The following is a 6,531-nucleotide window of genomic DNA, read 5'->3' on the forward strand; positions in this document are numbered from 1 at the left end:
AGCAGATTAGAATAATAACAATGTAACAAAATAAAAATAAAATCAAATAATGTCAAATAATTTGTTAAAATATTTAATTCACTTCAATTTTAAAAGTAAAAATTGGTATTTCATACTCGCAGTTGGGAGGAAATTTATTTCGTACTTTTGACTAAATCTGTATAGATTCCATTATACCATTTATTTGTCTTTGTTTGTAATGTACCCTATTGTACCACCAATGGTGTAATAGAGGTCATTACACGAGTAATGTTGTAATAAGATTCATTACTCAACTCAAGCAAGATCAAATGAGCAGTTTAACGACAATTTGTGTGAATACTATAGTAAACTAAAAATTTCATTTATGTTTGATTTTGAATAATAAATTATGAAATTGATTGGTTTGTAGATAAAATTCCATACGTGAGCTAAAGCATATTACAGCAATTTGTATGATTACACTGTAATAATGTTTTAATTCCATTAATAATATAAATAACTAATAAACAATCGTTTTTAAACTATTTTTTGTAAAGTCAAGGAAATGTGCAATAATTACAATAATTAATTAAATTAATAAATTAAAATTAAAAGTGAAGTAAAGGCAGATATCTTTTTACTTTTTCGTTTTTGCTGGATTCCACAATGCTTAGATTGCTTAGAAGAATAAAATTTGCTTGTAAAAATAATGCTACTTCCTTAACTTTTGTGGAGCAGTTTATTTGGATTAATAATCTAGAAAACAAAATTTTATTGAAATAATTAACATTTTTGCAGTCTTACCATAACAGTTGAGTTAGCTAAATTAAATTAGTTAAGTAACCTAATTGAACTAACTAAGAGCCGGTATACAGAATATTTAAATGTAATTAAATTTATTAAATTTTAATGCCTGATTTATATGACGTTTTGCCATGCAAAGTATACACATAAATGACAACTTAATTCGAATTAGTTTAATTTTGAAATAAAATTTAATTCGCTTTTTGTAAATCGTGAAACTACATCTTTTCTAATTGTGTTTCAGATAACGTCAGTTGTATTTCAGATTAGTCAACTGCATTTCAGAAAGTAGGTATCATTTGTAAATCAGAAAACCTCATTTGTAATTCAATTTATTTTAAAAACAATTAGTATATCCATANTATCCATATATATAAATAGCATGTTGTTTGGTAAAATATGTACTATTATAATTTTCAGATATACAGGGAATAGGGAATCTCCGAAACTAAGAGGTTTAGCCAAAAACGAGTGATACATTCTGGGGCTCATTTGTTGAGAAATTAATATTGCTTAAAACCGCATCCCGCTATCGTCTTTTGTTTTCGACTTACAGACAAAAATTGACATTTTGGCGAAATATAAAAAAAATTATATCTTCGTTATTATAGAAGATACGGATTTGAAATAAAGACATTATACAGGCACTTTTTACGAGGAATTTAATAATGTAATTAACAATTTTTTTCAGTTATTAGTTTAGCCGTAATAAGATAAACTTTTATTTTTTTAAATGGAAATCATAGGCGGCTATGGCAATTTTGAAAAGCTTATTTTTTTCTGATCTAAAAAATATGCATTTGTAACAGAATATGTTTTATAATTATACTTAAAAAGTGAAATACATATTTTGTTTTATAATAGTTGGCCATGGAAAAACTATTTCACTCCAAATGTGTAAATAATAATCAATAAGAGTTTTGTGAACTGTAAAATAGATGAAAAAATTGATAAAATTATAAAAAATTTAAAAAATACGATACGTTAGAAGTATTGTACAAATATGCAAGCGCCTCAGAACAAAATTATTACATATTTTTAAAAAATCCAAAAATAGGAAAAACAAATGTGTCAACAGTCAACACAATTAGAAAAAACATTTTTTTGATGATCTAATGGAGGTAGGATAACGTTTCACATAGACGGAATTTGGGTATTTAAATAGCCATATCGTCATTTTTGTGACATATAAAATATATTTTATTTAAGAATTAAAGCGGCTTTTTTTACAACACTCTATGTATCACTAGAATTTGCAATGGTAATGTTAGCTTGTTTAAAAACAAAGAAATTTTATTAGTCGCCAATAAGTTGATTCACGATTTATTTTACATTTTTTTCATTACTTAGTACTTAGAAAACTCTTTCATTAGTGACACTGGTTGGTTAATAGTTAAATAGTTTAAGTAATAGTTTAAATCCTCCCAACATCTTTTCATGGCCAACTGCGAACAGAAATCAAAGATGATTTTTTGCTAAAAATTATAATAATTTGTTACAAATATATATTTTTTAGATAAGAAAAAAACAAGCTTTTTAAAAATGACATAGCCATCTATGATTCCCATTTAAAAAAATACAAGTTTATTTTATTACGGCTAAACAAACAACTGAAAAAAATTGTTAACTACATTATTAAATTCTACGTAAAAAAGTGCTTGTATAATGTTTTTATTTCAAATCTGTGTCTTCTATAATAACGAAGATATGAATTTTTTTAAATTTCGCTAAAATGTCAATTGTTGTCTATAAGTCGAAAACAAAAGAGGATAGCAGGATGCGGTTTTAACCAATATTGTTTTCTCAAAAAATGAGCCCCAGAATGTATTACTCGTTTTTGGCTAAACCTCTTAGTTTTGGAGATTCCCTATTCGGACATCCAAAATGCAGCACCCTGTACAATTCATTTTTTCTGAAATACAATTGATTAATTTGAAATACAACTGATACTTTATGAAATTAATCTGTTACATTCTGAACTATGTACAGTTGAAAAAGGTGTAGTTAAAATCTTTTAATATTTTCTTTCTTATTATTATTTATTATTTTTATACAATATACGAGTACTGCCTAAGAGTTTAAACTCTAACTAAATTTATAAAATATATGGTAAACTGTTTTGTCTATTTTATTGCTTCTCGAAGTGAAATATTGTGACCTAACCAATCAATTTTCTCCTATATCTTGAAAAATCAAAAATGTTTTATTTCTCTTGTCGGAAAAGTGTTGTTGTTATCAGAGTTTGTCTCCCCCACTAATTAGTTTCTGTCAGTAAAATGTAGATTTGTTATTGTCATAAGGATTAGTGAGTCAGATAACTCATTATGCTCCGTTAATTTCCTTCTCAGTGAACGAAATTTACTTTGCTATTTCCGTAGCAAATTTGCTTCGTTATTGCACACACAAACAACATTACCACAATGTAGTTAATTTATATCAAACTGAACTAGCGTGCATACAAATCAATCAAATCGTAATGTTTTTTGTTTTGTTTGTGCTCATCGCTCGTCAATAAACTCGCCAAAGAATATTAAATCGTAATTTCAGTAATAATCAGTAATATAAAGCGAAATAACTACGAATTCCAATAATTACAGCGCCGAGTTGGCTCAATCGATATAAATATCTATAGGGAGTGATTAAGTGAATAGAAGTCATGGTTGGATTTGTCGTGAACGCTCAAAATTCCGATTACAGCCACCGTTCCAGATGTTGCCTTGAATTTATATGTGATAGTCTGAATAAACCTAAATATAACACGAGAGACAACGGAATCGAAGAAGTCACCAGTAGTTTGAAATGAAAGAGAAAAATTTGCATAATATCCGCATAAATTTCAGTTTTAATATCTCAATTAGAGAGGCAACTGCAACAGTTTTAGCGAGGTCTGTAATAATGATTGATATTACCAATTAACTTTTGTATGCGCCCATTCAAATTATTGCTAATGACACTATTGTAACAGGGATTAAGGGCTGATACTGGTGTGTCAAACGCACGGTTCTACATTGTACTTTTGATTTGTGACTGGATGTGGAAGTGCAAATAAATATTCTCCTTTTAATTCCCAACTGATTAAGATAAATGTTAATTTAGAGACTCTAAATGTTTTGCCACTGCATAAAATAATACACTGTCGTTGTGCTAATTGTGTTCTGGTGTAGCTACTGCAATTTTTATTATTATTTGATTTCTTTCAAACGAGAACTGATGACAAATTGTGGGAGCTGGACAAACAGAACCATTAAATTTTATATAGCGACAATCGATTCTCCTCTTCGTTCAGTTATTACATCAAAGATTGTTTTAAATTAATCAGAGTTTGCACGATATATCGCATTATAGTCAAGATTTAATTATAAATTTCTTTGCTCGAGACCTGTTTGAGACATTTATGCTTCTTAGTCACTTTATTGCTCAAGAGTGGGTTTGCAATTTGTTCCAGATAAACTCCAAACTAAACGTCAACGAGCTGTTCTAACCGGAAATTTATAAAACTGCTTTATAGATTTGTTATGTCATTGATTAGCGAACAATGTCTGGTTTCAGTCCTTCTATTGTAAAAGTCGTTTGTCACAAGATAGACAAGCGCGAAATCTAATGCTTTCAACTTCTAGTTCACAAACTTTTCAAGAAAATACCTCCTTGGCTAACTTTCGTGTTGTATTTGATACTAGCGAGAGATTAAAAAAATTCGTTGGATAACATCCAATTCAACAACTTTAATAAAATTGGGTAAGATAATATTTTAAATTAATGACGAAATTCAAATTAAAATTTTAAATGGAGCTAATTCTTATTTCAGTAAATTTATGGTAAGTAGAGTGTAATCAGTATTTGTTGGCAAAGCCTTTCTTAGCATTCATCAAAGTCATACTGCGTTGTCCGGAAATGTATTCATGTTTCAGAGTTCCATTCCAACACTTTATCGTTACAGAAACTATAATCAAGCTTTGACAGTAGTGTAGTTGTAAGATGATTTTCCTAAATGTTTTGGTGATTTTTAAAAGGCTGTAACTCATCGAAAAATGATCGTATCTAGATTTAAAAAAATACATTTTGAAGATTTAAGTTTCTAGTTTTGAAATCTTTTGTCAATTTTTTTGTGTTACGGTTATTATGCAATCCGAAGTAAATAACGCGAGAAAAGGTTTTTTATTTATTTATTTTTTTGGTCTACGTATGTGGGAATTTTTTTACTAGTTAAGTCAATGTATAGGCACGGATACTATGTTTGTTTACTTTTATATGTTTTTTATATTCTCTTTACGCCAATTTGTCCCTGAGATATCTGACTTAAAATGAAACAGGATCTTTTTGTCTTTGATCATCGATATCTCAGCAACTAATGACCACACAGAGAATATAAGGGTTGTGTCAATAACTCAAATAAATATCTTATAAGATCTTTTCATGATTTTTAAAAAAAATATTTTTTTGTCCACATTAAAAAAAAGAGAAAAAAAGTAATTTTTTGCGTTGTTTTAGTAAATTTGTTTTTTTTTTTAATTTTAGGTGTTTTTACAGCTTAATCTAACTCTTATAGTTAGTGGTCAACGGATCAAACATTTAGATCCGTACCGGATCAAAATTTAAATGATCCGGATCAGAAACGATCCGTAACCGAATCAGATCTTAAATAATCCGTATCAGAAACGGATCCGTAACCGTATCAAAACTTAAAATTTCATGGCCTTTAAATAATCAATAAAATTGCCAGATCTGGGATATTAAGATGTGTTAAATTTTACCAGTTCTCTAAAAAACTTACAAAACAGACCACAATAGCCAAAAAATTTAGGCATAAGGATAATTGTTTTTTTATATACATTTTATGGGGCATCACTTACCTGTTAGTGTTATTGCTCCAGAACAAACTATTTTTAACGTTTACTTGCCAGCAGAACCTTGTACAATAACCTGAATTAGTGAATTAAATCCTGGACACATGAATTTCGTCTACAATTTTTCCTCGAATGTGCATTTATAACACCTGCATTTTTTGGAATCTTGGCACCCGTTTTTAGTGCATGCCGCAATGGACGTGGGAAAAACTGTTTAAAACAGTGCCTTTGAAAAAAGTTCTTACTGTGAAATTTTTTAAACAAATATTTCATATTTTAATATGAATGAATTTCCATAAATCAAATTTCTGCAAATATTACATTTCACAGTTTGCAGCAAACAATGTTTAAGTATACTGAATGCATGCAATTTTTTGATCAGGTAATCGAATTTAATCCAAACACATTTTGAACTAAAATCTACGACGTCATTATATTGATGCGATCCGTCAAACTGACTTAGATTTTTATTTGGTAGGTACGATCCGTTTTACTGATCCGGATCATCTGATCCGAATCCAATCCGTTACAGTGATCCCGATGCGATCTATTACAGTGATCCAAATTTGATCCGGATTTACGATCCGGATCTTTTTTCTATCACAAGCCGGATTTGATCCGGATCTAATCCTGTTTTTGATCCGTCCGGGATGGATGGATGATCCATCGAACCGTTTTCTCGGACCGATTGATCAAAGTTTGCAAAAGAATTAAAGGAGCAATATTGTTGCTGAACAACGCCTAATCTTTATCAAAATGAAAAAACTATTTTTTTGACAATTTTGCAGAAGATACTTGCTAAAAATAAAAAAAATTAAACAAAAATTATTATTTATTAAATTATTTTTTGAAAATGTGAAAAAACATCCAAGAAATGCATAATTTTTGAAAAAAAAATGTTTTAGATTTTTTTTAGATTTGT

General features: G+C 28.8%; 1 protein-coding gene across 1 annotated transcript in view; it reads left to right on the top strand.

The window, feature by feature from the left end:
- LOC123006967 (lachesin) overlaps nucleotides 1-6,531 on the top strand; it is a 108,502-nt gene that overhangs the window by 24,460 nt on the left and 77,511 nt on the right. The gene's annotated exons all lie outside the window — the stretch shown is intronic.

This window comes from Tribolium madens, unplaced genomic scaffold (genome assembly GCF_015345945.1).
Source record: "Tribolium madens isolate multiple individuals breed KSU strain unplaced genomic scaffold, Tmad_KSU_1.1 Scaffold_3;HRSCAF=73;Tcas5.2_LG2, whole genome shotgun sequence".
Taxonomy (NCBI): domain Eukaryota; kingdom Metazoa; phylum Arthropoda; class Insecta; order Coleoptera; family Tenebrionidae; genus Tribolium; species Tribolium madens.